Source organism: Homarus americanus, unplaced genomic scaffold (assembly GCF_018991925.1).
Source record: "Homarus americanus isolate GMGI-L3 unplaced genomic scaffold, GMGI_Hamer_2.0 scaffold7035, whole genome shotgun sequence".
Lineage (NCBI taxonomy): Eukaryota > Metazoa > Arthropoda > Malacostraca > Decapoda > Nephropidae > Homarus > Homarus americanus.
Genome location: NW_024754318.1, coordinates 178814 through 188984, shown reverse-complemented (window position 1 = coordinate 188984; position 10171 = coordinate 178814). Strand labels below are relative to the sequence as shown.

Here is a 10171-nt window from a genome sequence, read left to right as displayed (position 1 = left end):
AGGGTGAGGTCGTCTGCATACTGAAGTTCAGCAATCGAAGCTGCCGACATCTTTGTTCTTTCCTGGAGTCGTCTTATGTTGAAAAGATCCCCCTTCACCCGTTACTCGATGTTCACCCCGCTGGCTAAATTGGCACTGGCATGAGTATGGAAGGCAGCCAAGAAGATGGAAAAGAGAATTGGTACCAGTACACACCCTTGTTTAACCCCTATTTGGATGGGGAAGAACTCTGATAGGGTGCCGTTGTGCAGGACACTGCTGTTCATGCCATCGTGGAGTTGCCTCACAATGGCAACGAATTTTGGTGGGCAGGCAACACGGCTGAGAGTCCACCAGAGGGCTTCCCTGTTGACTGAGTCGAAGGCCTTGGTTAGGTCGATGAAAACCATGTACAGGTCACGACGCTGTTCTCTGCACTTTTCCTGTATCTGGCAGGCAGCAAAGATCATGTCAGTGGTGCCACGTGATGGTCTAAAACCACATTGAGATTCTGGGAGGAAGTTTTCCGCCTTAGGAAGAAGTCTGTTAAAGAGAACTTGGGCGATAATCTTGCCAGCTATGGAGAGCAGCGAGATCCTACGGTAGTTGCCATAGTCTGACCGGTCTGCCTTGTTCCTATAAATATTGACAATGGCGGCGTCTCGAAGAGCTTGGGGGATTTCCTCCTTTTCCCATATATTCTCCAGGAGAGAGTGGAGACGGCTGGTAAGCAGAGGTCCTCCTGCTTTATCCACCTCAGCTGGGATTCCATGAGGCCCTGAAGCTTCGTTATTTTTCATCTGTTTGATGGCAGTAGCTACCTCATCCGAGGATGGGGGATAGCTGAAGTGGGTCAGCTCTGGATGCTGAGGGACCTGTTGGGTAGTCAGGACATCCAAATCGGTGTTTAGGCTGTGCAATGAATGGTATTGCTCTTTCCAGCGCTGAAGGAGGCCTTCATCGTCTTTAATTATGAATTTACCGTCAGATGAGCCACAAGTGACTGGCCCATGAAATGTTTTATTTGGAAATTAAAAATTCGCTCATCTTGTGCTGATCTGCAATGTAATGATTGAATGTCAGACCAAGGCTTACAGCCCAGAATTACATCACATATAACAGCAAGTACACTGCAGACCTCCTGTGCACCCTGACATTCCAGGTTGACACCCCAAGACCAGAGGGACCTGACCTCGCCCGCTAATGACTTGAATTAGTGGGGGCTTGACCTACAACTCACCTGACCAAGACACCTGGGCATGACCACACCTGAACACAGCTGTCCAGATCTTACCAGTTTAGTGTTAATTGGGAAGGTCAAACGCTGGCTGTGAGCCCCCATATAAAGGCTCTGCAGTCCTGCCCATGCGCTCATTCCATTCTGATTCTGCTCATTCGTCTTATTCAGAGAGGTTATTCTGGTCACTCACACAGAGTCACGCTCGTCCTCTCTCCCTCCAGGTCGGGAGGGGGACTTCTCGACCAGACCCCAAAAGCAGTCTCGCATACGAGAGCCCAACCAACACCCACTGGGCCTACGTCAGGTTACACATGAGTCATTGTCGGAGCTATCTCTAGGGTGAGTTACCTACTGCGGGAAGTGTATTCATTCATGTTGTGTCCGAGTCAGTGTCGAGTAACGTAAAACATAATGTGTTAATACCCCGATATAATACTGATAGTGATGTGTCCATGTCATTGAGTGAATTAATATATAGTTGTATCGAAGAGGTGTTTGAGAAGTTGACTCTTGAGAAGAATAGATATGTGTATTGACGTAGAAGATAAGTGTGTTGACACAGTGTAAGTAACATCCCGGCCACGCTACCCAAGTTTCCTATCTTTACATTCCTACTCTCTATACTTCCTACTTATATGTAATCTTCTTCTTGTGTTTATTGTGGCTTGTTATAGCAAATTTTTGTGCTTCACATGCTTTATTTTTAAGCCAGTTGTTCTTTAGATTGCGAAGTTCCCACTGGGCTGCCGTTTCTTCTTGCGGAAGGTATCAGCTTTGGTCCGAGACTGAGGGTTGTTCTGCCAGTCAGTATAAGCAGCACGTTTATCATCGATGAGTACTTTGATTACCGGGTCATTTTCATCAAACCAGTCCTGATGTATTCTTTGGATCTGGCAGAGGGTCTCTCTGCAAGTTTTTGTCAAACAGTATTAAGAGTATCCCATTCGGCAATGGGATTCACATTGTTTGCTGTTGGGTTGTTTATAAGCCCATGTTCGAGCTGCTCTCTGAAAGCATGTGCTACCGATGGCTCCTCCAGACGCTTATTATTAAAACCTCTTCTGGAGGCTTGCTGCCTTCGCCGTTTTGGGGCGACGTGAAGTAAGAGCTTGGATGTGACAAGTCGATGATCAGTGTCACAGTGGTCTGAGCCACGCATGGCACGGGTGATGAGGACATCCCGGCGATCTCTTTCTCTGACATTGATGTAGTCAATGAGATGCCAGTGTTTGGATCGTGGGTGTTACCACGAACCCTTGAACTTGTCCATCTGCCTAAACAAGGTATTGGTGATAGTGAGGTTGTGTGCAGCACACTTGCTGAGGAGGAGTAGGCCGTTGGGATTACACTTGCCTAGTCCATTTCTCCCTATGGTTCCCTGCCAAATGTTAGCATCTCTGCCAACTCTTGCATTGAAGTCGCCAAGATAGCACACCCTTGTATTCTTTGGGGATAGATGTTAGCACTCTGTCGAGGTCGGCATAAAGGGCCTCCTTGATGTCATCCTCTGCATCCAGTGTTGGGTCGTATGCACTGATGAAAAAGGCATGACGTGAGTGATTCAGTGGGATTCGAAGCATCATGAGGCGCTCGTTGATCCCAATAGTCATTTAAGTTAGCCTGTGTAGGATGCATTGGCGGATGGCAAAGCCAACTCCATAAATGCAGTTTCTCTCTGCAGCAGGCTTACCCTTCCAGAAGAAGGTGTAGCCAGGTGAAATTGTGTCACTGAAGCTGCCGAATATACAAGTCATGAAACTAGTGAATCTAAATGGATCCAAACTACAGCTACACATATTAGGATGTGTGGACTGGAACATCTGTACAAAACTGAGACACAGCAGCATTTCCTGCCACCCTGGCGGAAAATTACCTTCGACATCACAACACCCACTGCCAAAGTGTGTACAGTACAGTACAGTACTCTTGAATACAGACGCAACCTACAGGCTGAAAAGAACATGACACATCAACTGCACTGACAGCTCTCTCAACACTACCTGTGGAAGGGCTGTCATTTGGCTCAACCTAACAGTAACACACTAGTTAGGGGAGTAAGAATTAATAACCTGGCATCAACTCTACAAACTGAACTATTTGTCATATTCACAACCCTGAAACTTGTAGAACTCACAACCACAGACGGTCTCCCTTTGTTACAATCTGCTTTCAACACCCTCATCTCTGTCTCTGAAGCCAGACATAAACATGCACGCCTTGCCAACGAGGGTGGGAGGCTCAAGCAGACCTCGGTAAACGTGTTAATGTTTATGCCTTTGCTAAACTCACGTGTGTTTATCTGTCTGTATGTATTTCTGTTTGTCTGTCTGTCTATATATCCCTTTGCCTCCTCTGACTATATCCATTACCCCCTATGCTAACTATTGCTAGCTCCCCTCCCTATTATTTAATGAGTGGAAGACGCCGCCCTTAACCATATTCCATAACTCCGAGAGACCGATAATAATATTTGGCTGATGAAGTGAAATTTTGATTCAATTTCTTTGAGATAATTTGGTGAAAGAGTTAGGCCTATATGAGGGAGGGGGAGGAAGCAACAACCATCCTTTCCTCGTTAACTCCCTCAACTACCTTTTACCGCCCCCCCCTTCACTTCCCTGAAATACCTTCATTCCCTTTTACTCACTCACTCACCTTCTTTCGCGTTCACCCCCTCATTCTCCCTTCCATCTCCTCACTCCTCCTTCCATTCCCTCACTTCTACGTCCACCCCTTCACTGCCCTTCCACCCTCTCCTCCTCCTTCCACCCCCTCACTTCTTCTTCCACCTCCTCCTCCCCTCCACCCCTCCTCCTCCTTCCTCCCACCTCCTCCTTTTACCTCTTCACTCCCCTTTCACTCCCTCACTTCTCCTTCCACTCCTTCACTCTTCCTCTTACCCCTTCACTCCCCCTTTCACCCCCTTACTCCACCTTCCACTTCCTCATTCCTCCTTCTGTCCCCTCACTCCACCTTCAACTCCCACACTTCTCCTTCGGTCCCCTCAGTCCACCTTCCACCCGCTCACTCCTCCTTACCTCAATCCTCCTTACAACCCATCAGTCCTCCTTCCACTCCTTCTTCCATCCCCTTCACTCCTCCACCCCATTGCTCTCTCTTTCTCGTTTCTACTCATTTTCATCATCTTTGTTCACATTTCTTATCAGCATTCTCCAATTCCACATTCTTACAGATTCATTCATCCGTTTTTCACCTTTTCTTATGTCACTTACTAATTCATTGCCAATATATGATTATTTTGTATATACGTAAATATTGTTTTATTGTTGTCATCCATTCCTTAGTTATTATTCGTCTACATTACTTTTAAACTGTTCCTAATTATTTTTGTGTTGAAATTCTCGTTAATCTTCTTTGTCCACTTTTAATTTTCTTATCCTTTAATAAATATTCCCATTTCTGCGTTACTTGCTGTCAGAATATAAGACGAAGTACTGTATGTATTAACTTACTATACGTTGACTAGGAATAAAAAACGGAAATACTGAAATATTTTAATTAGTATCAAAATTTGACTAACTTTAAAGGAAGGAAAATACAAAACATTTAACCTTTAGGAATTATCAACCACTTACATCATACAGTGACAGACTAATTACACCTGGCCGTCACTGTGTTGGACAGGTAAGTGAAGATACGTATATACACCTGAAAATCTAACCATGCTTTCATTTTGTATTATAGCAGATTATAGGTGTATAATTTCATATATCTATACATTTCGATTAAATGTATAGCATTGGGTGATTCGAGAGGGAGAGTTGTGGAGTATTGAGGTAGGGAGAGTGGGAGGGGGAGAGGTGGGGAGTATTAGAGAGGGAGGTGGGAGGGAGAGGGGAGTAGAGGTAGGGAGGTGGGAGGGACAGAGGAGGTAGGGAGGAGGGGAGAGGTGGGGAGTATTAGAGGTAGGGAGAGTGGGAGAGGGGAGGGTGGGGAGCAGAGAGGTGGGAGAGTATTAGAGGTAGGGAGGTGGGAAGGGCGGTGGGGAGTATTAGAGGTAGGGGAGAGTGGGAGGGGAGTATTAGGGTAGGGAGGTGGGAAGGGGCGGTGGGGGTAGAGGTAGGGAGGTGGGAAGGGAGAGATGTGGGGAGGTGGGAGTGGGGAGTAGGGAGTGGGAAGGGGGTGGGGAGTATAGGGGAGAGGGGAAGGGGAGAGGGGGGGGGGGTATTGAGGTAGGGAGAGTGGGAAGGGGGAGTGTGGGGGAGTATTAGAGGTAGGGAGGTGGGAAGGGGCGGTGGGGAGTATTAGGAGGTAGGGAAGGGGAGGTGGGAGAGGTGGGGGAGTATTAGAGGTAGGAGGTGGGAGGGGGATGGGGAGTAAGAGGTAGGGAGAGTGGGAAGGGGAGATGTGGGGAGTATAGGGGTAGGGGAGTGGGAGGGGGCGGTGGGGAGTATTGGAGAGTGGGGAGAGTGGGAAGGGGAGTGGGGGAGCAGGGGGTAGGGAGAGGGAAGGGGATGGGGAGTATTAGAGGTAGGGAGAGTGGGAGTATTAGAGAGAGGTGGGGGGGAGTGGGGAGTATTAGAGGTAGGGAGAGTGGGAGGTGGGAGTATTAGGAGGTAGGGAGAGTGGGAAGGGAGATGTGGAAGGGGTAGGGAGGTGGGAAGGGCGGTGGGGAGTATTAGGGGTAGGGAGGTGGGAAGGGAGATGTGGGGAGTATTAGAGGTAGGGAGGGAGTGGGAAGGGGAGCGGTGGGGAGTATGGGGTAGGGAGAGTGGGAGGGAGGGTGGGAGGTATGAGGTAGGGAGAGTGGGAAGGGGAGCGGTGGGGGAGTATTAGAGGTAGGAGAGGGGAAGGGGGCGGTGGGGATTAGAGGTAGGGAGTGGGAAGGAGCGGTGGGGAGTATTAGAGGTAGGGAGAGTGGGAAGGGGAGAGGTGGGGAGGTATTGGGGTAGGGAGAGGTGAGAGTACTGGAGGTAGGGAGAGGAGAAATATAGAGAGTATTATTGGATGTAGGGAGAGAGAGAGAGGTATCGAGAAAATATCTAGATTTAATGTTTTTATTTTATTTTATTATTATTATTATTATTATTATTATCATTATTATTATTATTATTATTATTATTATTATTGTTATTATTATTATTATCATTATTATTTCGACGACTTTGTGTTAATGTCCGTGTATTCATAATACTGATCCCCGTGTTCTCAGGTCACACGGTATGGACCCCCTCCCCTCAACCAGCCTAAATAAAAATGATATACTGGAAACCTTCAAAGTGATGTCTTGAAATGAATATCGGTCGTTTAGGAGCTGTGGGAAGCTTGGTTATCCTCAGGTAAGGGTGCAGCATCTCTCTCTCTCTCTCTCTCTCTCTCTCTCTTCTCTTCTCTTTCCCCATTGCTTCCACTCCTACCCTCATTTACAGTACCTCCTCTTCCTCCCTTCTTCTCTTAACCTCTCTCTCTCTCTCTCTCTCTCTCTCTCTCTCTCTACCCAGTTCCAGCTTCTCTTACCCTCCCCTACCTTCTTTCCTTTTCCCCCATCCTTTCTCCTCCTCCTCCCTCTCCTACTCTCTTGTCCCCTCTCACCTTCCAGAGAAAGGGATTCCCAGCACGCTCAGCCGCTGCCAACTTGCGGGATTCGCTGTTGATCTTGCAAGGTTCTCAAGATTAAACGGTATCGGGTATCTGGGTCTAATGCCATTGGTTTTCGTCTGTTTTCGTATGTATGTATGTATGTATGTATGTATGTATGTATGTATGTATGTATGTATTGTTACGACCGTGTCGTATTTTTTCTATTTTTTTATATATAACATGCTCCCATGTTCCATATTATTCCTGTAATGATGTGTTAAATTTACTATTATATATTCTAGTCACCTTACCCTGTGCTGTTAAGGTTTTAACTGTCATTATTTGTTCAAGCCCATCTTATTCCTTTATTTAGTATTGTAACAAGCATTCTTTGTTCTCTAACGACCATCTGCATCGTTAAACGACCCACCGGCGGGTCGCGTGGCGGGAACCGACCTTATATATAGGACCCACCAACTGACTGAGTTCAGTCCTCTTGTCATACAGTCCACATCCTTTGAGTGACACTCGTCACCTGTTTCTTATACTTAATCTATTTGTGTTGTTCCTGTAGCCACCAATGTGGTATATCTATGTGAGTACCTATTTATGTCTCTATTTATGTCCATCAGTATTTGCTTAGATACATTTAAGTAATTCAGTGTTGTTTCACGTTAGTTAATTTCAGTGTTAGTTTTTATATGTTTATGCAGTGTTAACGTAATCCAATTCTTTATTTTTATTCTTTTGAGGTTTCGATGTTTAGTATCATTTGCGTCTTAAAAGTTTCGATGGTGAATCAATTTGTTGTGACAGCCTACGAGGCTCTTTATTGTGTTAATATTTAATTAATTAAATTCTTAAAGGTTTACTTTATATATTTTTATTCCCTTTTAATTTACTTCACATTTTTGTTTGGTTACGCCTAGAACCTGGATATTTAAGTAAATTAAGAGACGGCGTAACAGTATGTATGTATGTATGTATGTATGTATGTATGGCGGCCTGTGGTGTAATGGTCAGCATGCTCGCCTCACAAGCGAGCGGACCCGGGTTCGATCCCCGGGTAGGGTGAAGCTATGGGCAAGTTTCTTTACGCCATTTGCCTTTGTCTACCCAGCAGTAGTTGGGGACCTGGATGTTAATACATTTGCGGATCGTATTCCGGGGTAATGGTTAGCCAGTGCAGTTGGCGAGTTGTCCGGCTTCTCGAACTATTCCTTGACACTGGGTTATGCAGCTCGTTAACTTAAAATGTGGTTGTTGTGTTGGCGACAGCTCTTACACCTTAAACAAATTCATGCCTAGGTGGCCCTTGGGCTGGCCATCCTCGTTACACAAGGGGCAACCATTATGTATGTATGTACAGTATGTGTACCAACAGTTCATGTGTATTTGTGTGTGTTGTCTGCCTCATTCGACTCTCGTGTCACCTCCAAATTATTGTCGCTTTGGTGTTTATTGTTTGGTGAAAATATTGTACGACTTATTATATACAGCGGCCTATGGGAGGGGAAGGGAGGAGAGGGGAGAGATGAGTGGTTGTTGAGGTAAGTGAGTTATTGATGGGGTAGGCAGGGGAAGCTAAGAAGGGGGGAGGAAGAGGAGAAGACGAAGGAGGAGGAGGGGGAGGAGGGAGAGCAGGAAGTATGAGGTAAAAGAGTGGTTGTGGGAAATCGAGACTTTAGAGTGAAAGTCTAGGGTGAGAGTGTAGAGTGAGAGTGCAAGGTGAGAGTCTAGGATGAGAGTGTAGAGTGAGAGCGTAGAGAGAGAGTCTAGGATGAGAGTGTAGGGTGAGAGTGTAGGGTGAGAGAGAGAGAGAGAGAGAGGTCTCCTTAAGGAGATATAAGTTAAGGCCTAGACCACAACTTTCACACATTCTTGTTTACTTTCGGGAGACTGAATTTTGTGATGGGTCTCCCGATATTACTTTGTGGGGGAGGGACGCCAACCAGGTCTATCTCTCTTCCTCCATTCCTTCATCCTTCCTCTTTCCATCCCTTCCTCTCTTCCTCCCACCTTCCTTCTATCATTATTTCTCTTGTATTTACTCTTCATCATCATTCCTCTTTCTTTTTTCTATCTCACTTGTTTCATCTTCTTGCCTCCTTCGCTCACTCCTTCCTAACATATTATTTATTTATTTATTTATTTGTTTAGTTATTTAGTATTATCTGGTACTCCTTAGTGTGTCCTCAGCACCCACCATCATCTAGGTACTCGCGTAGATCAACAGCTCAGGTTAACATGACGACACAGGTACTCTAGTTGCCTGGGTAGAATTTCCACACACCTCTCTCTTCTCCCTCCTCCTCCTTCTGCCCCTCTATTTATATCCTCTCCTCTCTCCTTCCCCTTCTGCCTCTCTACTTCTATTCTCTCGTCTTCCTCCTCCTTCTGTCTCCCTATTTATATTCTCTCCTATCCTCCCCTCTCCTCTCCTTTCCTCTCCTCTCCTCTTCCTCCGCCTCCTCCTTCTGCCTCCCTACTTATATCCTCTCCTTTCCTTTAATTACTTATCCTCTTTACTATCTTCGTTTCCATTTCCTCCTTCTATCATCTCTTCTCCTATACTTATTCTCTTCCCTTCTTCTTCTCCCTTCTGTTTCCCTCCTTCTATCATCTCTCCTTACTTACTCCTCCTTCCTGCTCTCTTCCCTTCCTCGTTTTACCTCCTATGTTTCCGATCATTTCACTCGCTTACTCTTTCCTCCTTCTATCCTCCCCTCTTCCTGTCTCCCTCCTCCTCCAGTCTTCTTCCTTCTTCCACGTGAAATAGATCATGTGTGTGTGTGTGCTCATGAGAGTACGACACTTGTAACACTCCTTTATGACCTGACACATTTCCTCATGACCTGACACACTTCCTCATGACCTGACACACTTCCTCATGACCTGACACACTTCCTCATGACCTGACACACTTCCTCATGACCTGACACACTTCCTCATGACCTGACACACTTCCTCATGACCTGACACACTTCCCCACTACCTTCTTCTCCTCTCTCCTAACCTCCTCTCCCGCATCATTTTACCTTTTTCTCCTCTCTCCATTTCTCTCCTTGTCTCCACCTTCTACTATCATTCTACCTACTCCTCTAACTCTCTCTTACAACCATTCTACCTTTTCTCCCATCATTCTAGCTTTTCTTCCTCCCCTCCCACTCCTTCCTTCTCTGATATTAAGGGGAGGAATGAAGGGGACTATCTAACGCTTAGGTTTTATGTACGTGGGTTAGTCTCGCCTCAGTCTAAGCCCGTAAAAAAAATTGTACCGTCCTAAAGTGGAAGTCGTGTTCCCCGAAATATGATATAATTTGACTTGATCAGCTGTTCCTTCTCCTCCTCCTCCTCCTCCTCCTCTTCCTCGACCGCCGCCTCCTCCTCCTCCTCCTCCTCCTCCTCCTC

The 10171-nt window shown here is 46.2% G+C and overlaps 1 non-coding gene across 1 annotated transcript; it reads left to right on the top strand.

Annotated features, from left to right (window-relative positions):
• Positions 1-7761: 7761 nt before the first annotated feature.
• On the top strand, positions 7762-7835 carry Trnav-cac. The gene has a single exon. It is a non-coding gene; the product is annotated as a tRNA-Val (tRNA).
• The last annotated feature ends 2336 nt before the right edge of the window (positions 7836-10171 follow it).